The 22,943-nt window shown below is 41.7% G+C and overlaps 1 long non-coding RNA gene across 1 annotated transcript in view; it reads left to right on the forward strand.

Moving 5' to 3' along the window:
• LOC106097876 (uncharacterized) overlaps positions 1 to 17,826 on the forward strand; it is a 50,018-nt gene extending 32,192 nt beyond the window's left edge. Inside the window, exon 3 of the long non-coding RNA XR_003221092.1 lies at positions 17,410 to 17,826. This is a non-coding gene — a long non-coding RNA (uncharacterized LOC106097876). The remainder of the gene's footprint in view (positions 1 to 17,409) is intronic.
• The last annotated feature ends 5,117 nt before the right edge of the window (positions 17,827 to 22,943 follow it).

A 22,943-nucleotide genomic window follows, 5' to 3' on the forward strand; every position in this document is an offset into this window, starting at 1 on the left:
GTCACAACTGCCACATTTTTCATTGTTCGGGCTTCGGCACCACTGCTGTCTTCAAACTGTGTGCAGTGTGCTTTAAAGTGATTGACACCAGTCAGATAAAACCTTCCTTTCATTCTGATGCATTGACACATGTCAAACGACCTGAATAGTACAAATAATAGCTCTGTGCAGTCAGTCAGTTTCATCGCTGCAGCAGCACAGGGCATCAATAAGTTTTCATTATGTTGAGATGCCATGTCTATATTATGACTTAAACAGTGCCCAGCAGCAAGAGCTGAGTGTTGACATCATGAAAGGGTCAACGACGCCTGTCTATGGCTTTGATATTTCCATCAATAAGACTTCATGTTTCCACACCTGTATGTCCTCTCTCCTGTAATGATCAACAAGGGGTTGCCATCAGTCAATAGAGCATTATAGTTTCTTCCCAGGGCAAGAGATGATGAAAGCACTGTCTTCATCCAGCGCCTCCAGTCATCAAGGTGCTGTAACACATCCAATGACCTAATGTTTTAAATGTGTCGGGGTTTTTTTGTTTGGGGTTTTTTTTCCCTGAGAAAGGTTGAATTCAAACATTTGGAATTTGAGGCATCGCTCATCTTATTGACAGGCCTAAGAACGTGAGTGATGTGGGGATGGTAACAGCAGCCGTGCTTCCTTGCAGCTTGATCCAACAAAGTCACAAGGGTGTTGTTTTGTTGTTGTTGTTTTTGTTAAGTATTGATCTTAATGTTGCGCTTCATGTTTGGCTTCCATTGGGGAAAAGATGAGTAAAGAGTGCATTTAGTAAATCAAATGATCTCCTTTTGAGCAAGGGTATCAGAATCCTTTCTTCTCTTTTTCCCTTTCTTTGTATTTTGAGTGTCATTTTGTTCAAATTATTGACACCGCCTTAGGGAAGGTAACGCCGAACCTTTAAACTGTTATTATTGTGTATACAAGAGCCGCTTTAAATCCTGAGTGTAGTTCATAATTCAAAGTGGTGTTTGTTCATCGTGGCTCCTTCTACACTTTACCATGTAGTGTGCATCCCCTTCACAGCACTTTTATAGTCATACTCACTTTTAGGCCTCAGCCTCTTCTCCCATAGGAGCCTATTATCCTTCATAACATATGCAAAAGCTTGCTGGATTGTGCATCATACTCACTTAGGGACTTGACACACTCGTATTATGAGGCTCATAGTTTGTGCGGGCTGCTCAGCATTATTGTAGGGGGTGCTTCTCATTTAGAAAGCTCTCCTCTTTCTGAGGGCTTTCACAAAGAAAGTCATTATAAGTTTTGAGCGAACATGAAGGGTCATACATCAGAGAGAGGACATTATTATATCTTGGTATGAGTTTGAGCATCCTATAAAATTCACAGTTTAATGACAAGATCGGAGACTGGATATATCTATTAATTTTTATTCATAGCTGCTGTTTATCCATTTTTCCAGTTCAAAGATACAAGGTATGACCTTGCATTCTTTCTTTCTAGGGCTGAAAATTCATTTTTTTGGTATTTTATTCACCTACAGACCATTGCATTCTTTTTCGGAGAAGCAGAATGTTGTAAATATTTTTTTTAATTAGATTTGAGGACACAGAAAAACTAGCAGTTTTTCTCATCATCACATCTGTTCTAAAAGCATACACTCAATAGAGATGGGGGGCACCTCAGCAACGCTTTGATTTCAGCTATGAAATTTTAATTTGAAAAAAGAAAGGAGGGAACATATTGCTTTCATTCAAATCTAACTTTGTTCCCTCAAACTGGAAGATTGGATTTTCTTAATTAAATTATCCCCCTTGTTCACATACTCAAGGGGGCCATTGGCTCAAGGCAGTGAGAAAAATGTGTCTGGGTTTTTGGATGCATGGCTGGCATAATGCTGGTTTGTGAAGAGAATGAAATGTTTTGTTCTGGTTGGACTCCTTTTTTCCATTCCATTTGGACTCCTTTTTTCTAACTGGCCGTCCCTGCTTTCTTCTGTGCTCCTCTGTGTTGTGCCAGCATCAGCCCTGAGCCTCTCACCGAGAGAACGCTTTGATGTGTCCCCACTGTGCCGCCGCCCCCCTGTGCCCTGATTGGTGGATAGCAGGCGGGGCTGGCGGGGCAATGTGGGAGTGGATGGGGGATGAAAGCGAGCGGGGCAGCGAGGGGGCACCTGCACACAGAGCCTTGCCTGTGTGTCTGCTACATCTTCAACTGCTTCCCTTGACCGCAGTCTGAACTCCCGTGTCAGCGACCATCACACGGTCGCTATGACCTCCCTCTCCCTTTCTCTCCCTCTCTCCGTCGCTCTCTCAATTTATTTCCCCTCTCTCTCGCTCCATATCCTCCTCTTTTCTTTCCCTCCCTTTTGTCCGTCTCTATATAAATGTGTTATGAGCAGAGTAGCAGATGACAGGTGAATCTTTCTGGGTGTGAAGTATTAAGCAGAATGTGAATCAAATGAAATTCCTTCTCTATTCAGACATTTATTTTACCAAATATTCTCAGTTAAGAAACCACGAGGTATGGCTTTAATACTTCAGACTAGTCTTAATAAATGCCAGCTGGAGATTTTAATAAATGTGACCAAAATACATTAAAAAAAAAAAAGCTTCACTGCTAATCACTCAGTGTAAGGTGAATGAACAATGTCCAGCTACATCTGTCAACTCTAAAGCTGCTCCCTGATTCTCTGTTCTTTGGGAATTTGATTAACCATAAAACGGTGCATTATGTCATTTCTATTTATGCCTATTAGAGCTGCCAGAAGGTCAAAGCAAAAGGACCCCCCCCTTTTTTCTTTTTCTTTTTTGTACTTTTATTGAGATGTCTCAGCAATAAGGGTACTGTTTCACCACAGCTGTATGCCAAGGCTGGTCAGTGAGAAACAATGAACGTCTCTGTGCCATCACATTTCAGGCATTGCTGTTTGTAAAAGAAAGGAGGTTATGGTTCATGGCTGAAACATGGTTAGCGCTTATTAGCGACAAAGCATATTTACATATTGTTTTGCAACATGTGTACATTCGATGGTCAATGTCTGTTTTGTTAGACGTACAGCATTATTAAAATACAATTTCATCACACAGCATGCGGGTGCTTTCATCAAGGTTGAATCTGCGTTGAGAAACCGTGTAAGGTGATATAAAACTCCGTTGGGTGTGTGGTCGGTTCCCCTTCAGTTTGTTCATCTAAATGCTGCTGACATTACAACAATTAGCACTTAGCTTTTATTAACAGTGGCATTTTATAACTCAAGCTTTAAACTATACTCTCTTCATAATTGACTTCAGGTATGTGTCCACATGCATGGTGTAAAATGTTTTGTGTCCTGTCTTAAGGATGGTGCTGTTGAATCCTCTTCACTTGCAGGCCCAGTTGTGACCCTCTTCTCTTATGCCGCAGATGTATAGCCATGTCTGGGCTCTTAGGAAACACTATACGATTAAGATCTGTCCTCTTTTTAGAGCTGTTTGCTGTACATGGATCTTAGCTGACCCCGTGTAAATGTAGTTGTTGCAGAGGCCACCTGCTTATAAATGAGGGTCATGGTTCAGGTGCTAGAGGTCATATGAGTTGGCCCTCTCTGTGCATAAGGGCACCTTAGTGGCTGCCATTGCTTCGACCCCCAAATGCTGAACGTGCATTTGATTGTGTTAGGACCAATAACGTATGGAGCTCCAAGGGAACAGAGAGGTCACCTCTGGGCCCATTGAGATGTGAAAGGTGACAGGCACCAGGATCTAAGCCAATAGAACTCAAAGAGCATCTGTCAGATGTCCTGGACAGAAGTGTTTGCTCAGCAGATATACAGCTTTCTTTTAAAGAGACACTCTGTGGATGGAATATACTCTTTAATGCTACATGATAGATTGGAGTGTCTAAAAAAATATTTCTTTCCTTTCTGTGAGACTAATTTTTTTTTTAATAATAAAACTGAATCTTCTAATCAATCTCATATCGATTTTTAGCTCTGTTTTCACTCACCTAGAAGACTGAGAGAAATTCCTTGGGATTGTTAAAGAAGTGTAAAATACTTTCAAGGCTTCCTATGCTTAAGAATTTCAGAGCAAAGCATCACAACGTACAGCACTTAGGCCAAATCCCAAAGGCCGTGACTGGCGCAGCATGTCCCACATTAGCTCAACCACAGCTCGCTGAAATGGACTCGCCTGAGTGGAATGAAACCCTTAAGGCACCATGCACACCACGCCAGCGGCTTTATCAGACAAAGATCAATGGACGGCAGCATTCACTCTGAGCACCCAAGCTGCAAGGACAAATACAGTATCTTGGGGGGCTGTGAGAGTCATTGATAGGCTTAGGCTGTGTATGTGTATGTCTCACCCCCTTTAATCAGGTTTCCCAACAGCAAACACTGGGCGTCAAGTGATGCGTTTCAGGCAGTGAGGCCTTTCAGGCAGGACAAAAGGTGGAAGAAGCTGTGGGACCCAGGGCCCAGCCCTCTCATTCGGTGAATGTCTCTCAGTTTTCCAGTGGCGCTCAAAAGGCCTTTGCCCTTCCAGCTGTAAAATTGGCAGACAGGGAGCCTCTAAAATCACCTACTACTGTGAGTTCACACAAAACTACAGCATTTACTTGGAAGGAGCTAACCAGGCTGCAGCACAGGCCAAATCAGACACCGGGGAGAGGCTAAAAACAACACATTTTTGCACATTTTATGTAGAGCAGTGGTAAAAGAAAAGCGTACACATTGAGTTATGGGTTTTCAGTTGTGCAACAAAATAAATGTTTTCGAATTAAATATAACATCTTACACCCACATTATTATATTACTGAAAGAGTTCTTAGTTTACATCAATCTTATGACCATGTGGGAGAAAACAACTCTATATTTTATATATACATATCTACATATCAAGCACTACCTACTGTTAGTCTAAATGAAATACTAGTACATACTTCTAAATAGCACTGAAAATAACCCTTTTTATTTTTAAGCAATTGTGTTTATGCTCACTTAAATGCTCAAACATTGATTCTGCATGCTGATCCTCATGTTTGTCCCCCTATAAATTAGAGCACTAAGTGAAAGAGCTGGAGGTCTGTGTTCATCATTATTGCATCACAAGCCGGTGAACTGAACAAGACGGGAGCCACAAGCCCCTCAGTAGAGAATATCATTTATTTATGAAGTGGCCCGTGACTTAAGAGGCTTGTGGATCTTATGAGGGATTTATAGTGCATAGCATCAAATGTTGATGTGCATTTAAACAAAGTAACAGAGGTCACCAGCTGGTTATAGTGGCTTCAGAAATCCTTCTAGGCTCTGTCTGCTAGTAAGTAACACTAACTTTAGCATAAAATCCAAACTTCAAGATGATTTTAAACTGACTGTTAAGACGCAATTGCTTTCGATGTGCTAATGCTGAGATATTGTTCATTAACAGTTCTGATGCAAGTACAGTAATTACAGGGTCCAGATAACAACTATTTTCTGTACATAAACTAGAAATTGCCTCAAATATTATTTGGCAGTTTAACCGCTGTTAATGTCGAGTGACTTTTCTTAGCCTGTGTTGGCGACTGTGCTTCTGTCTACAGGAAACACATCACCTATGACAATGCAGAGCTATTACTTTCACATCTGAAAGAATGATATTAGCTGAGCAACAACACTGCAAATGTTTGTTCACCTTTTTGCCATTTTTATATAAAATATTAAACAGAGAAACATACCAGAGCAGCTTTTAAACCTGATAAGATGAAGAGAAATTACAGAAGGTGTATACTAATTATAATCGTAGGTAGTCTTTGCCAACCTTTGCAAATTTCTGCAATTGGCTAACAACGAGGTTACGACATGGGCATCAGGACACTTTGAAGGGAGGCAGTAAAGGATATGTGCAGTTGACATAGCTCACGTCAGTCGGTGTCTGGCCATGTTGTTTACATGATTCATAGGACTTGCTGCTCATCACGGCCTGTGGCACTCTGTCAGGAGAAGAGAGAAAGGATTGTAACTTTGGCCCTATTGTTTAACAGCTCACAAAGACGGAGGACACAGAAATTATTCTGAAGAGCAGGAGGCACACGGTGGAAAATGACCTTTAACTGCACTTCCTTAGCTGAATCTCATCCAATTAGAGCACTGTATATTTTCCCTAATAGCAGCTGATGAGGCAGGGCGTATGAGCGAGCACGCCCGACCGGCGTTGCTATGCAGCGAGATGGCTGCTTAGCACCAGAGGAGCGCTAGGGAATAAGTGAGCAGAGAGCTTTAATTTGATAGGGTTAGAATCCTGCAGGCTCCAGGGTCGTGGGTCACCAGGAGCTCGTCTCACACTGAATATGAAGAAATCAGAAGTAAATTGCTTACATCTGCTGCCAGTGGCTGTGAAGGCTGTGATTGGCTCCCAGAGGTGTGCACTATCTAACACAAGCAGTGGATGGGGGCCTTGGCGCAAAGAAGGCTTGTAATTGGAGTAATTCTGCATTAATAGATGTTAAAAATCCTCCAAGCAGCTGGTTTGAAAAGCAATGCCTTCATGAAATGCTGCAGGATCAGGAGGGGCGTTTCTTCTTCTTCTATTTTTTTTTAATCTTCTTTTTTAAATGTCTGCACTACAGTGCAAACCCCACAGCCATCTATAAGTGCTCTGGTTCCCCAATGAAGGCTGTGGCTGACAGGGGAGCAGATAAATAAGGTAAACAAAAGTGCCATGTGAAAATTACTATCCATCAACATTGTCCACAGACTGGAATGAAAGGAAATAGCATGTAATATTACTGTCAGTGAATAATACCATATCAGGTCAAAGCTTCAAAATGCCATATTGCATTTTCCACGTTCCCATCTATGGATTCTATACCAGCAAGCGGTTTGTTTGTCTTATGTCTGTCATGTTTGCTGCTCAGATATTTCTCAGCTATTTCCATGCTTCAGATATTTTATTATAATTTTCTCTTGTCAGTGTGACACTGTCTAGTTGTTCATGTTACTCATCACAGTCCCTACTTTGGGACTGTGTCCAACAGAAAATGGGACAGGCTGTGAATTATCACAAATGCTCTGGCAAATGACACTTCATTGGAAGGTCTTTGTCACCAATTATGTGTCTATTAAGAAACAGTCAATCAGTCAATGTGCAAATAGCTAACCCTCCAAGGGCTCAGCTATTGACAGGATGCTGTCAATAGTCCATCTGATATGATTTAGCTGTGGAAGAACTGTGTGCTCACCATAGACGCTTGACAATCCTGCTGTATGTTTGGAGGCTAACATCTACTCTCACTCGTTTATTGACCAACAATTATTTTAATGAGCCTTTTTAATGGAAATGTATTATTCACAGAAAGGAAGCTGAGCCGCTCGCTGTGTGCGTTTGAACCTTTTGATTACAAGGTCTTTGGTACATAAAGCATAGGTCATTTCTTTTCTTAGCAAAATAAAAGTTTCCATTTCACAGCAAGAGCTGCACATTTTTGTGTTATGTAACGCAGATGAGCCACTCTCCTCTCGTCTTGTGGCCTCCAGCATATTAAGCAGCGGCTACATTTGACTTAACCAAAACGCAAATTGGATGTCTGGCAGACTAATTTGATTTCCCAAAAACCCTGAAACTGAAACCCTGTTAGTTACCTCAAATGATGGACACTAATATTGTGTTTTCAGCATGTAACTGCAGCTCGGCATGGTGTCCCATCCCAATCAAAACAGTTGCTTCCCAAATGTTATTACATTATGTTGCCATTTTCAGATAAATGACTGTAAAACGGCTCTGCATCACCATTGATGTCCGTGCACAAACACATTAGATTTACTGGCTTACTCTGGTTTCATAGAGTCTCACTGTCTCATTTTAGTAACTTATATACTTGAGATAATGTGCTACGAAACCATTACCACGAGTGAAAAAACCCCATCTCTTAACTACATACAATACTAGCATGGAGGTAAACATTTTTTGATCATCTGAAGCCTGAATGCAAAATCCCCGAATCCCCCTTCCCCACTACAGTCAAGCTAAGTTAATTTTCAGTGTTTCAGTGGCATCATGCTGCTCTGAAAGCTGTCGCCCGACATGCAGAAATAAGAAGAAAACAGGCATTGCTGTTTCATATGGGTGCTGCGAGATGTTGACTGCTGCTTTCAGACTCTCTTCCTGTCAAACACTGCCTGGATTGTCAGTTAGCAAATTATAAAATGAATGACAATTCTGTGGCAATACCCAGTCAGCTGGTTGCAATAGTATTCACATTTAGACACAGCCTGATGGATAATCAAACATGAAGCGCAACACGGCCGCAGAGCACACGCTAATACACTCATGCCTCGCATAGTTATTCCTTGCCATACAATGCATGTGATTTGCCTGAGCTATTGCCATTAGGTAGATAAGTGCATCTTTTCAATTTCCCCCCAGGCACACTGGAGACTCTTTATGTTCGGGATAGATCAGACTGGCAGTGAGAGAGCTAAGGACCTGATAGTCCTCAACTATCCACCATAATTACCATGACAGACTCACTTAAGCTTCTCCTCCATCTAGCACTGTTACCGGCACAGATCTCAGAATTCTTGTTGTGCATAATGGTCATAAACCTCCAGAAAAAAAAAAAGCGAGAGGTTATTGAATCTACAGCTTGGCGCTAATAAGAAAAAGTATCACAGGAACAGGTGGACTGCATATATTCCATCGGGGTGTTGTTTAAAGACTGACAGGGATTAGATTAATTAGTTACAGATTGTATAAGGAGTCAAGCATGTTGTCTTTTTTTCACTTACTGCTAGCACATAAGCAGATTTTAGAAATGTTACCAGCTGAGAAACTAACTTGAAAATAAACCCATTAGCAAAATCCTTAGGAGAATTTCAAAAAATTCTCTTTGCTCATCTTTATTTTTAAATCTAATTTTCCTCATCAAGATGAAGATTCAAATGGTGTGATTGCTTTGATTTCCCCCCCTCTCTCTCTCCCATGCTCTTTTTTTAGGCACATTTGAATAATAATTCCTTGTTTCTGATTCTGATTTGTGAGGAGGGCAGAATAAACAGATAATCATTAAAAGCAGAGTCGTCTTCTGCTCATAAATCAGTTGTGGGTATTCCAGCTGAGGTAGCTCAATAAGATTCCCTTAAACATTGGCCCATGGTAATGGGAATATCTGAGGGTCAATCGGGGTTAGGCAGTCTTCCTCAACAGGAAATGAGCTTTTGGTGGGCTGTGTTCCCAAGGTAATGAGCAATGTGTATGTGTTTAATCTTAGCTAATATTGTTATAATAACTGGATAAATTATTAAAAACAATCAAATGGTAACATTCAAAAGACCACCAGTAGAACTTGATTTTGTTGGGTTAATTTACTGCTTTTAACGGCGCGGTGGAGCTTGGTTTTAAGGCATTTTAAGTGTCTAAGTTCCTTTTTTAAACGTGAATTTGATCAACCTTGGACTTGTTGGGATAGACGATGACACACTAGCTGTAAACTACATTTTATGTGGTCGAACTACCCCTAGCAGAAGCCCTCTTTATATTCATGTATACATCTTCTTTAACTTTTTGCACATAGTGCGTCCATTTTGCTCCCACCAGTGAGCCAACGAATTTTGGTTCCTTTCATCTCCTGTAAAGTCATTATTGCCTCGAATCTGCAGTAGTGATGGGTGTATGAAATTCATCTCCTGATATGCAAATGAATTCATGAATGCTCCATATTGTATAACCACATGCATCTGGCATGATTGGGCAATGCGGGACAAATAGCCCTTAGCCAAGGCATTTTCCTACTCAGCAAAAGCTAATGTTGAGGTTGGACTCATGTTCACAATTACCATGATAAAGGTGAGCAGGCAGGGGAAGAATAAATTGTGGAAAGAGAAACTCCTGTGCCCTATACGAACACAATACATACTTAGTCCTGAAATCACAGAACAAATGCATCAAATAAATACTTTATTCATGTGGAGCTAATTTCACCCCTCCATTTTGATCACGTCATTCCCCCTGGAAAATTGCAATTAAGTTTGGAGAGATAAAACATGCCAACTACTCTGCATTTCAAGGCTTGATTGGCCTATCAGCTAGTCAGTATGCTGCCATGGTTTTCATCACTGTTAATTGATCCTTTCTTTAATTAATCTGGAAAGGAAAGCCCATATCTCTATCCTGTCTGATCGTCCCCTCTGTCTGTCATAACACAATAAAGGCCCTATCCTACTGCTAGTAACTCTGCCTTAGCTTCTCCCTCTGGCTCTCGGCCAAATGGACTATTTATGGTGCACCTATCTAACGACAAGCCTGCTGTATGGAGTTCAATGGCTGGGTTCATTAACAGTGCTTTACCCGGCTACATCTAATTTGCATGCAGTGACACCTTGCTTTTAATATAGATGTGAAGGTTAGTGGTAGGCCACGCCACTTTCTCAACTACCAATAGCCTAAATGTTGTTCTTTCAGCTCCTCGTACCCCCACTGTGGCTAACACAGCCGCATTTTCCTTCTCATTCAATTATACTCTAATCTTTTCTTGGCGTGCTTTGTTCCTTTGCTTGCGTTTGTCACATATGTTACCATGCATTATGTTAGCATACCCAACTGTCAGATCAAATTAAAATGAAGACATTGTTTTTGTTGTTGTTGTTGTTTTTTTATTTCAGCAAAGTATTTAATAATCACAACATTATCCTAGAATTTGAAATAATACAAGTAAGATCAAATATTACTTTATTTTTTTAATCTGTGTTTTAAAGTCATGCTACAAACTTGCCTAAGAGGTCTTTGTTTGGGGTGCCATGGGTGTGGTCTTCATTCAGGAGGATACCTCAAGACTTTTCGGAAAAAATGTACTTTCTTTGTCCAAAGTCTTTGCCCTCTCTTTTGTGTATTTTAACAGTTGGCCTGTGATTCTGACAGCTCTACCTGCTGTAATGGTTGCCTCTAGGAAGTGTGAAACAAGGTCTTAACACTTGGCTTTTCACTGTGAATGTGTGGTTCTTTCTGTGCTCACAGTTAAAGTTACAATTGGACCATAAAGCGTTTTTCCCCAACAGACTGTAAAGAAATGGATGGGAGGCAGCTGAGAAATGAACATGTGAGTATCTGTTTCTGTCTAATTAAATCCACAGAACAGCCTCAAGCCTTCCTCTGCCAAGACTGGATTCAAACAACTTGAGGATACTGTAGCTGGCTTCTGTGGTAGCACACTGCCACCTATTGTTCGAGGCACTCCTCTCTGCCTCTGAAACCTTTGTCTGGCTCCTCTCTTGATTGCTGAAAAGACAAGTTAGGTGGTAACAGATAACTGATGATAGTGACATCAGTCATCTGCCAGCATAAAACACTCTTTTAAGATCACATATCTCTTTTGAAGGCTTCTTTATTACTATTTGTACAACACATAGGCTACCTCTAATGGCACAAATCATCAGAGCAGGAGAGTAATGCAACCCCAGCTCTTATGTGTTATCATTGTGAAATGTGTTTTCTTAGTGTGGGATTCTGCAGAGGCCCATTTGTTGTTGTTGCTCTCGAGAACAAAGCAAAAGAAGAAGTGGCAGCTGGAGGAGCAATTTTTGTCCATCAAGGGCTATTGAGAGTTCAATTATTTATCTTGTGAAGTGTTCCAAGGATGTGGTCAGCTCATCAGGGTTATAATGCACGGAGTGAGAGGACATGTGCATGGAGCATAGGGAGAAGGATGTTGTTGTAGTCTGAAAAAAGTCAGCTAAAGCTTGTTTCCAGATACCAGCACTCCCACGCTCTCCACAGCTAATGAGGAAGTCTTTAGAAATGGACATTGTTCGTATCTCCTCTGGTGAGGAGGACAAAACGCTTAATGTCAAACACCTGACAAACTTAACCTGACAATAACCAGCGGGGACTACAAAGAATTAATTCATTTGTTGTTTAATAATATTTCTTTGCTGAAGTGCACAAAGTAAAACGCCATGTCAAACTATCTGGTTGCACACTGTTGAGAAAACTCTGGAGGTCCCAGTGACATTCAAAATGAAAGAGAAACATGTTGTTCAAACAGGATTATGAGATCAAAGAGGGACTATGTTTGCGAGTTCTCCTTGTGAAAAGCAGAAGAAGATTTAAGTATTAAAAATAGAAACTATTTATGTTTTTTTTTTAATTTGAAAAATAAAATATCTTTATTAAGTATCACTCAGCTGCCAGTGTTGGGAAGTCTTTTAATGTCCAAACTGGATCTATAGAGAGACCTCTATTTCCTATATAGTTCTGACCAGTGGAGCAAGTGTGTTATGCATATATAAACAGTGGATATGAAATATATATGGCAAATAAACCACATGTAACACTTTTCTAGTCTTATCAACCACTATATGTCATGTTTACCCACACATTCCTGGAGGAATTTCACTATCAAACACACACCAGTGACATACATGAGGACAGTTTTAGGGGTTTGGTATGTTCCCCAAGGATACAAGTGGACTGGAAGAGCTCAAGATCCAATCAGAATCTTTGGGTTAGTGGAAGACCAGCTCTAATTCTTGAACCACATTGTATGCATTACTATACAATAAGAAAAAAAACATATTCCATTGAACTGTCTTGCATAATTTTCTAATTTTGACAAAATTTTGGCTGGACAATGTAGATATAGCACCGCAGAAAAAAAAATCCTGCTAGCAGCCCCTTACGGTCCATCTGCCTGACACATTACTATAGGAGACAAAAGTGTTTTAAAACCAGCCAACAAATATTTCCATTCACTGGAAAGCAGGGCTTTGGCCCTGCTTAGCCTAAGGTAAGCAGAGTGGCAGAGGAAGTGCTGTACTGATTAGAGGAAAATTTATCATCTGCATTTTAAGCCAAGAAGTCTTGGGCCATAATTTTTCTAGCAAGGATACATAACAACTGTTAATGCAGAGCATGGCAGGAGAAAATGCATTACATACATAAACAACATGAAAGTCCCAGATGACATCATGGATTGTTTTTGGGTCCATATTGCTGCATAGCAGGTAGAAAATATGTAGTATGCTCTATAGAAATATCTACAATATTTATATACAGAACACACCAGATCTTCAGAATATTGGCATCGTTTTTGACCATTTTTGTGAAATATCAGAAATTAAGTGGTAACTTTAAAAAAAATCTGAATGTAACATGAATACATTTGAAGTAAGACAACACAGAAGTGTGATCCAGTCAATCTCAAGCAGCTGTTAAAACTGTGCCTGAAGAGAGATCCATCACCAGTTTATTCAAAAAAATGAGCCACTTTCAGAATTCCTGCTAATGTCCATCCATTTCTCCTAGTCAAATGGACTCTGGAGAAGTGACTGATTTTACACCGAACTCAATAATCCACAGCCTGTGCAGTGCAAGCAGTGGAGTTCCACTGTGCGCATGTTAACACCATTAAATCACCTCAAATGTCTGCATGATTCAATTTTTTTCACAGTGTCCGACAACCGAATTGAATTTCTCCAAAGTGGCTGTCCATTTCCTGTCTGTGTGACGAGTGGCTATCGTTGCCGGGGAATTCAGAACCATTCTCCCATTTGCTTAACTTCCAGATCACATTTTGAGCAAAGTGCGCAGCTGCCCATTTTCCAAAAATAAAAATGAACTGGAAAAAAAAGTTAAATGAGAATGAGACAAACATACAGTTTATAGACAGTGATTTTAAATTCAGTGAGGTTTTGTTTCTTTTATTTCTAATCAACTGCATGTGGTTATGTGACAGAGATAGGGTTCTTTCTTTGTTTTTGTGCGTGTGCGTGTGTGTGTAAAGCTGTATCCACAGCAAACCATATTCAGTGTCTAAATTTTGGCATTGCAGCCAGATGAGGCCCTGGCCTTGTACAAGCCTGTCACTGGCACTCTATAGCACAGCGGCTCTTAGTGGCCGTGACTCCATGACCTGCTTTCCCGCTCATCATGAATAGCTGCTGGCACCTCTCTCCAGCCTGTCTACTAGATGAGGAGCAAGTTTAAAGAGATACACCATTTTTTCAGTACCATTACATTTTTGCCTTGATTATGTTATTATACTATATGCTGTGTCCACACGGTTCTGCACAGTTTGACAATGCCCTCCGGGTCAGGTATAAGAATAACAAAAAGTAGTCTCCTTCTGTGTTCCTCAAGACTCTTTGTACTACTCTCCATGCAAATGCTCAGCTGCAAGAACGCAGAGAAAGTTCAGAAGCATTGTTGAGCATTTACGAAGGACTGACTCGGTTTGGCGTTCTCTGTTAATGGATAAAACCTCTGAAAACAAAAGATATCGTTATTTCCAATTGGGTTTATGAAGGCTCAAAAATTTCTTGCCAAAGATTTGAATTCTGCTATAACAGTTTTCCCTTAAAAATATGAGACGTCTAATCAACTCTAAGACAAAAAACCATTTCGTTGTGAGTGCAGCTGTAGATGGGCTGAGAAAGACAATGTTCACGTAGGCTGGGGAACACTGATTCCCTCTGACAGACTGGACCTGTTTGCTACCTGCTTAATCCCCAGCATTTTAAAACGGTGTTTGGAATAAACGGACTAAAGGGAATAGAGTACCTAAGAGCTCAAGAAATTGAGAGCTCCACAGGCTTGATTGGCAGGTCTTGTCAGCGAGTCTCTTCCAGTAAGAGGCACCTGCCTCTGCTCTGGTGGGATCCCTGCCTCCAAAGTGAAGCGCAAAGGCATTGTCTTAATTATTCCCCAACCCCACGCCCCCACACCACCGCATCTCAACAAGAAGGAGGGAAAAAAAACACAATTAACGGTAAGCATTTAGGGGAGAGAGATTATTTACTGGGGCCCATCCAGTGGAGGCAGACGCTCAGTGGTCCTGAGAGACAAACATGTCCATCAGCCTGGGAAGCCTTGCAATCCAATTAAAGGAGAAGTCTTTCAGGCGGTCAGTGCTAGCTGATGGTGTTCATCATCCACCGGTGACATTGCTTGAATAATATCTCATTTTAGTCCCTTACTAGCAAAACATTTCTTTTTTGGAATAACAATTGCAAAATATTCAACAACATAAGATGTTTGTATGAAGAACAGAGGAACAACCCCCAACAGAGCAACACAGAAATCACAGTTGCTTATTCATAAAGTGTTGTTCAAGTAGTGATCTTTGGAGCCCAACACAATGGAGTCAATAGGAAGGTCATTAGCCATCTATATGGAAAAATTAATAAGTGTTAGTGGATTGAGCAAGGGAATTCTTATAGAGTCAACAATAGGAATGCAAGCATGTGATGGCAGGAAGATTCCTGTGTGCACTATTTGGACTTTACTACAGTCGCCCAGGCTGAGGAAGAAAAGAAAAGGAGGAAAAAAAGATTGCTGCAATTCAAAGAGCATGACTTTACTTGGAGAGGCAAACCAAATGAGAGTCTGGGCCTTGGGTCCGCGGGTCAGCTAGCAGGTGGGAATGAGGTGAACCAGAGCGGGGGAAAAAAACAGGATGGCAGAGTGGGGACGTCACATCTGGGCTGAATTAGGAAAGTAATACGGCGGGCCCAGGAAAGTGTTTGAGGATCTGGGAGGCAGATCTCCTTTCCCTAAGAACAGCAGGTTAGTATGTCAGCAGGGAGTCCAGATGAGAACGATTAGAGGTGGCCTTTGAGGAGCAGGTGCCTCTTCTACCTCTGCTGCTTAGCACTGAATGGACGGTCATTAATCTTACATTGTCATAAGGCATTTAAGCAGATGATACTTTATGAGCTTGTCAAATTCCGCCTTGTATGTGGTTTGTTTTAAATGCATAATTTCTTATGCATGGGCCATTATGGAGCAGCACTCGGTTACATTCAACAAGCAGTGGAATTAAAACTAGAATCTTCTGCTGCAGTGTAATGGAAGAAAGAAGAAAACAGGGCATCTTAATCATTGTAAGTGGATTACCTCACCTAACATTACATCATAGCTGATTTGGTGAACACATTATTTGACAATATCACAATTTAAAATCAAGTGGCTAGCAGCTTCACTACTGCATGACCAGTTGCTGCCAACTGCTGTATTAAAATGGAGATACAGCCACTGGCAAAACCCTGTAAGAAGCCAAGAGTAACAACAGTGTCTCCTTAATAGTCTCATAATTTCCCCTATGGCTCGATCATGCTCACTGTCTCACTCTGCTCCGCCACCCCGCCTTGCTCCGTATACCAGGGACAGACACATTTGAGAATTGATTCAGCGCTACATTAAGTAATCTAGTAATCATTTACAGCAACAGTTTTGGGGTTTTCTTTGAGAAACAGAAGCATATTAAACAGGCATTGGTGTCACTACGAGGAGAATGGAGCGGTTTCCGTGCAATGTGAGTGCTATCTGACTCGGACGGCCCGCGTTGGGGTTTTTGCTCTCCTTTACGACCTCAAGCTGTACAGTGAAGTGGAAGAGCGTCTTTTTCATGGTACAATTTCCACCCCATTTCTTTGCATTTCATTGTTATCCCTATCTCCAAAACAATTCAGTCATGCGGCTCTATGCAAAAGAGCAAAGCATGCATCTGCTCACAGAACAAGTGGAAAGAGAGCAGCTGTGGACACAGACCGCAGCATGAGAACTACAGTGTAGCTGTGTTTGTCAACATGAAAGGCTCGAGACCAAAAAAATACCCAACCTGTTTTACAGTTTTACATCAGCAGAGAAACATTTTGTTATTCATTTTATGATTGTGGGCATTTTTGGTACATTCAGGCTCGCTTGAGCATTGAGATAGTGATGTAAGTAGTGATGCTGGGGAGCCAGACTAGCAGGTTGTCATACTTTGCCGTTTTTGTTAGTTTTTGTTTAAAAGGGATTTTAAAACGCGGCTTTCTGTAGTACTCATGAAACCTGAAGCGCTTTAATAGGAGTTCTGTGGTCGGTAGCTGTGAGCGATCTGAAACATGGACAAAGACGGGGAGATGGAAGAGAAATCTAAGCCAGAGGCAGTCTAGTTTGACCAGCTATACAGACTCGCCTCAAGTGCACCGGGCAGATTTTGGGGTGTAAAAGAATGAAAGTGGTAATTCTCACCTGGTGCTGGTTTTTGTTATAGAAACAAAAAGGTTGCTTTTTTTTTCTTTGCAGAAAATTTAAGAAAGTTTTTGTTTTTCTACTGGAAGCACTTGTTAGCAAAATAGAACAATAACAATGAACAATTATAAATGAACAGTACTTTCAGCTGTAATTGAAATTGTGTAATGCCCTTCAAAATGACAATTCCAGTTGTTGTTGTTATTCAGGACTTTTTTAAAGGAAGAAAAACACATTTTTAAAAAACACATTTTCATCCGCTTCCGCTTCAACTAGTGCCTGAATGAAGTGCAGTCTTCTCTCCTCGCATAGGTTTCAGATGGAGGTGTGGGTGGCTGCAGATCAGTAATGATTTACAAATAATAAGTGGTGGAATGAACAAATCAATAAATCAGTAGATCTCTGGATATTTGTGAGGCAACCTTATTTTTTATATTTATCTGGGTCTTTTATTTGTTTTCAGCTCTCCAAGGCAGGAGCAGGAATCCCAAATTATCCAGGGGGTTAGGGGGCGCAGTGCCCCTGAGCCCCGAGCCCCATAGCAGAGGTAACGTATTCAATGGCCTGGGGCGAGTGGAGGAGAGGAGCGGCCCTGCTGCATACTGATGGCAGGGAGAGAAGCCAGTAATTGGAGCTGCAGAGGAGAGGGGAGAGGGGGGCAAGCACTGGGAGATGATGGCTTTGTTTTCTCTCTTCCTGTCTGTGCTGCTCAAACTCCTCCTCTCAGGCCTCGCTCTCCCTCACACTCACTAAGTAGAGATATGGAGAAATTGAATAGAGATACTTGCTAATTGGTCTCTTGCTGCTTGCTTAAAGGACCATAGACATTCTTTTTCATTTGCCTATTGAAACTAATAAACTACATCTGTCTGTGTGTGTCTCTGTGTGTGCGCCTGCATATGTGCGTGCGTGTGTGCAGTTATTCAAGGATTACATGAAGCGCTGTGTTGTTCTAATAGGGAGGAAAAGAGGAAAATGTGAGGCATTGCTAATACAGTAGATTTAAGAATGGTTGTTATTGTTATTAAGACTGAAAGGAGAAGCCGAGCTCACCAAAATGAAAAAAGAAATCTCAGACTAACCTATTTGTAATACCCTATCAAAGCTTGACGAGATCATTTACTGCTTTATTTCACTCTACTGCCGTAAAACATATGCACTGCGTTCATGAAAGCCAATTTAAACCCTGTGCTGCCTGATATGATGTAAATTGGTAAATACTATCCTAATCAGAGCACATCACAGTTAATTAAGAAAATTACTTTGACAAACGGTTTGAGACTGGTGTAGGAGCTCAAGCCAATCAGGCTCATTCCTTATGGTGGTGCTCCCTCATGTGGGTAGGGAACGGTGAGAGTGCTGTTACATACATTGTCGAACGTCGCTATCAAATCGGCCAGGAGAGAAGCGGATGCTTTTGGCGAAGTAAGTCCCACAGCACCGTCTGTTGACATTGTGAAGTGGTATGATACATGCAGGCAAATGAACTAAAAAATGGAGAAGAAGTTTGTTGTGACGACATGTTCAAGTCAGCCCTGCTGGCCAGTTGGCCCTTAAACAGGTTGAAGCCCACAGGTCACAAGAAGGACAGAGCAAAGTGAACCTTTCATTTCCTGTCAAAAGCAGAGCAGACAGATTCTTTCCAAGGCATCAGTCGCAGGCTAATTGGGCCCCGGTGGGTGACACTGCAGCATCATAAATAAAACAAACACAGTTGTGGTGTTTCTGCCACTGGACTCTTTAAACCTTCATCACAGAATAAGCGGTTCTGATGAAACACCCAGCCTAATTACTCTGGTACAGGGCTGTTATCTTTTCTGCCTCATGTAATTGATCCTCTTTTTTTTTTTTCCTGAATGCATTTATGTTTTTAATCAGAAATGAGAGCATGCATTGCCTGAGAGCTTGAAGACCTTGTAGGAGCCGATAATTAGCTGCTGTGGTTAATGGGCCTAACTGTGCTTGTGTGCTACATGACTCTACGGTGTCATAATGTGGCAGAGCTCAGAGGAGACAGTGCTCAGGGGTGATGCACGTGTGATTAGTCTCCTCACTTCACCAAAGCCCTCTTCACACCTTCACTTTGCAGTCAGCACCACGAACCTCTGGTGTAGAAAATTACATATCTTTAACTGCACTCACTAATCAAATGTGCTCTCTGTGAACCTCTGACTGATCCATGACCAGTGTTGGGTTTTAATAGTTTTTTTTGTTCTCTGAAAAGGGACTAAAATACTGAAACACACAAGTCTTGTACTTTCAAAGTGTTACGACTCAGTACAGCAGAATGTAATGTGGTCCCTTTAATATGTGTGTTGCGTTCATGTGTTTGTATAGCAGCATGTGTGCTAATTTAGATAAATATACAACTTGCCCTGGGCCATGAATTAGAAAGCAGGCTAATATTGATATACTTTGAATCTCTTGCTTCTTTTAAATTCACATTGAATCAAAATACATCAGCTGCCCACCTGGCATATTGTGTGTTCTTCATTCTGCTCGGTGTCCTGATGATTTCACTTTGTTATTCAGCCAGTGGCTCCTTCCTTGGGACCATATATTCATATTCATTCTGAACCTATAGAATGTGTCAAATAGAGGTGTCCTAATTGTGTCCTTGATGAAAGGCTATTAATATTGAACATTTTCGCATTCACCCGTGTGCCAGCGCTGAGGAAATGTGTTTTCCCCCCGTTTTTTTTTTCTCCAAGACAAAAAGCAGATCTGTTCATATCTCTAATGATACCTGATTCCCCAGGGGTTAGCGGCGAGACTAGCGGTGGCTTGAGCAGATTCATCAAACAAAATATGGTGCTCTTTCCTCAGGAGGCTGAGAGTCACATTGCGTTATATCACTGTTAATTAGAATGAAATATGCAGTTCAATTATTCTTTGTATTGTTTCCTGACGCGCGGGCTCGTGCTAACTATAGAGCACTGATGTAACACCAAATGTTAGAAAGCTTAACACTTATTTCCGCTCATTTTTTTTCTTTTAACAAAACTGCAGTGCTGCTTTTTTTTTTCTCACACACACTTCCATTCCATTTTTCAGCATAACAAAGTGACCCCATAACTATTCCAAACAGTGACTGTAAAACCAAAGCGTTTATTGTGTGAAAATCCTTGTAGCTCTCCTAAGCAGTGCTGTCATGATACTGGCAGCAACTGGCCTGATTGGCTGGGTAGCCGGGTGGCTCACTTGACATTGTTTTTTGAAGCAGGCACTGGCTGTCCTGTGACCAGTGTCAGTATAGCACAACCTCTGATCCAGGAACAGCAACTGTCAGGCCCGCACCTGTACGGCACTGAGACCTTGTGTCCCCCTCCACGTCCACAACGCAAGGTTGTGCTTAGACATGCTTTGCATCTCATCGGCACTCATTGGCCCAAGCAATGCTCTCGAGACTGGCCATGATCCCAGCTGTTGTCTTCATTTTAATGCACTCTGAATAATATTAAAGCAGAATCAGTTGAATTTATTAATGCAGCTCGCCCCTTGGAGAGATGCTTTTAAAGGCCAATGATTTAATTTCAGCTCTTAAAGGCCATCTTCAGTTCTTGATGCTATAAAGAATTATGGCTTTTGCCATCTCTTAACACCAGCGTGTACTGTGGGCCACAAAATGAATTATTAGTAAACTGGAGCTAGTGCAAACAGCTGCTATTAGCGACCATTTTTCTCTCTGTTGTTATCTCACTTACATTGCCGCCCGTATTCCCAGAGACGACATCAGTCCTGGTTACTATAATTTATGTCTTTCATCAGGAGAGACTAAAGAAATGTGCCAGCTAGTTAAGGCGCAATCTGGAGGAAAACAGCTCAAGGTGGCTACAGCATCATTTTAAAAACTCCCAATGCAGTCTCATCCAGACGTGTTAATATACACTGGGCTAAACAGTCGCTAACTGCAGCAACCCCAGTATGTTCTGCATTGTGTTTTACAACTGAGCTGATGCACAACAGGTCATGTTCCATTTGGTGCATTGGTGTGTTCTGTTTAGAGGCAAATCGTAACCTCTGCCGTAATAATTTAGGCCATTTGGGAATTGCAGAGCAGCCAGTGATCTCCACTGATGACCTGCTTCTCCGGTGGTACAAAGAGACCAAATAACACATGCACAAGAGCTTTAACACATGTAAGTCAACGAAGAGCGGTGCTTTTGTTGGTTTTTCCTCCCATGCGCATTATGTCTGTCAGAGGGGAGGTCAGAGAACCTTAACGGCATTGTAACAGTAACAATTACTAAGGATTTGTTGAGAACACTGGCTTATTTAAATGAGTTTTGTGTTCTGTTTTGTTTTTTTCTCTATGCATCTCCTTGTAAAGCAACACAGAACTGCGACAAAGGGTGCAGTGTTCTCTCTCCCTCTCTGCACTTGGTAGTTTGACGCCCGCTCCAGGGCTGAACATCAGAAGAGCGGCTGCTGAAAAAACAGGTTGTATGGGTCCTTGCACACAGCCTGCCTGTGGTGCTGCCTGAAGGACTGCCATGGAAACAAGGAGTGTGACAGGCTCTGGGGGGATCCGCCACAGCTGCAGGCACTTCCTTTTTGACAGCCTGATGAAGACATCACTGCCACACCATGCACAACAACAACTACTACTGGAGAAAGAATATGATCAGACAATGTTAACTGCTGTGTGGCTGAAATGTTCATTAGCAGGCTTGTAAAACATCCAGGGATTTTCCCCACCGCATTCAGGGACCATATTGCACAGTGACTTCCTCTGCAAATATCTGTAACTGTCCCAGGAGAAAATATACTGATAAATAATTCCTTAAATTACAACACTTTGAAGAGGGGCTTAGGTGTGTATGTGTGTGCGTACCATATGTGCATATAAGTAGAGAGCATGAGTGCGCACCGGTGCATGCAAAGTAGAATCAACAATTGTTGAATCCCTGTCAGACTGTTCGGTATGATCCACTGAATATGAATGATACAGGGTACATCCAAGTCCACAACCTCAGTGCCACAGATTCAAAGATTTGACAGCTTGGAGGCAGGCAACCATAGTCCCACAGGACCTCTCGTAACTGGAAGAATTTATCTTTATAATAATATATATGTCAAATGACACATCATTTCAACTAAGTGCTATTAACCAAAGCGATTATTTTAGATAAACCGTGTTGTTTTTGGCCCCGTATATGTCACATTCTTATTTTCACATGTTCTGTCAGATATTTAGATGAAATCCGGTTGTTTGCTGTAATGTCTCTTAAAAGTACCCTGGGAGTGTCGCTTAATTGGTTTCACCTCTTGGGGACGTTTCATCGGGTTTTGCATTGGAACTGCTTGTACCCCCCCTTACACACCTCCCCGCGATGCCCTCCTCTCAGCACAGCCAAAATCAGCCCCCTCCCCGCCAAGCCCCAGTGGAGCCAAGAATGTAGGAGGGTTTCAGCCAGTGTGTGGGATTTAGCTCGTCAGAAGCTCAGGGTCACCTCCACACCCTCTCACTTTGAAATGGACCCCTGGTGGCAGCTCCTGGGAGAGCCCAGTGATGTCTCTATCAGCCTGTCAAAAGAGATAGCCCGGGGCTCCACCAGGTCCCCCTGAGCCAATCAAACTCTTCACAAAGCACAGATGGATGCTCTTTCACCAGCGTGCTACTCCTGAGGAGAGGGGGGGTGGGTGGGAGGGAGGGGACCCGGCCGTGATGCTCAGTCCCCCAATTGGTTAGAACAAACTTCCATTGCTGGAGTCCACTCCTCAGTTCAGCTCAACTTCAATTATAACTATGTATATTGTGAAAGAGAGTATCTGCCATTTATCTAGTGGGCAAAGAAGGAAATATGTACTACTGCTATTTCTAGTTTTAATTTCCTCTTATGTACTCTCATATATTCTACAGGATGCAATTATTTTGAAGGACATTTCTTTAGTCACTTTGTGGAACATTTATGTGAGCAACATAAATAAGAAGAAATACTGTTTTGCACAATCAAAAATGATCAAAGATGCCAATCGATCATTTTGCGTATTTAA

Source organism: Oreochromis niloticus, linkage group LG7 (assembly GCF_001858045.2).
Source record: "Oreochromis niloticus isolate F11D_XX linkage group LG7, O_niloticus_UMD_NMBU, whole genome shotgun sequence".
Classification (NCBI taxonomy): Eukaryota; Metazoa; Chordata; class Actinopteri; order Cichliformes; family Cichlidae; genus Oreochromis; species Oreochromis niloticus.